This window comes from Mastomys coucha, unplaced genomic scaffold, assembly GCF_008632895.1.
Source record: "Mastomys coucha isolate ucsf_1 unplaced genomic scaffold, UCSF_Mcou_1 pScaffold5, whole genome shotgun sequence".
Lineage (NCBI taxonomy): Eukaryota > Metazoa > Chordata > Mammalia > Rodentia > Muridae > Mastomys > Mastomys coucha.
The window spans coordinates 2,505,294-2,505,748 of NW_022196911.1; positions in this window are offsets into that span (position 1 = coordinate 2,505,294).

A 455-nucleotide genomic window follows, 5' to 3' on the forward strand; every position below is an offset into this window, starting at 1 on the left:
CTTGAAGTTATTTCTGAGTGGTGACAACACACCGAACTCCTATTCAGAATACAGCGCAGTAAAGCTACAGGATATGCCAAATCCCTCCGCTTGCCATTTCCCTCTTGCTTTTCTGCAAGAGTATGTGACTTTCGAGTAGCGTTCCTTGTAGCTCCTGTGTAAGGCGGGACCTAGATTGGACTGAGTCATACAAATGCTGAATGGATCCAGTTTTTATCTAAATTCTTTTATTATCCCTAGTTTTCTGGCATTTTCACGTTTGAAAGTGTTGCATAAAAATGATGTGGGTGGTGTTGCTTCCCAAAATCTTGACAGCTTTTTCTGTTTTGTACCCGAGAACTGAGCCTCTAAGTAAAAATGGCTGAAAAGACACGAGCCCTGTCTTTAAAGAAGTTTATATACTAATGAGAAGGAATTTGGCAATCAAAATTTTCAGTAAATGAAAGATACTAAAA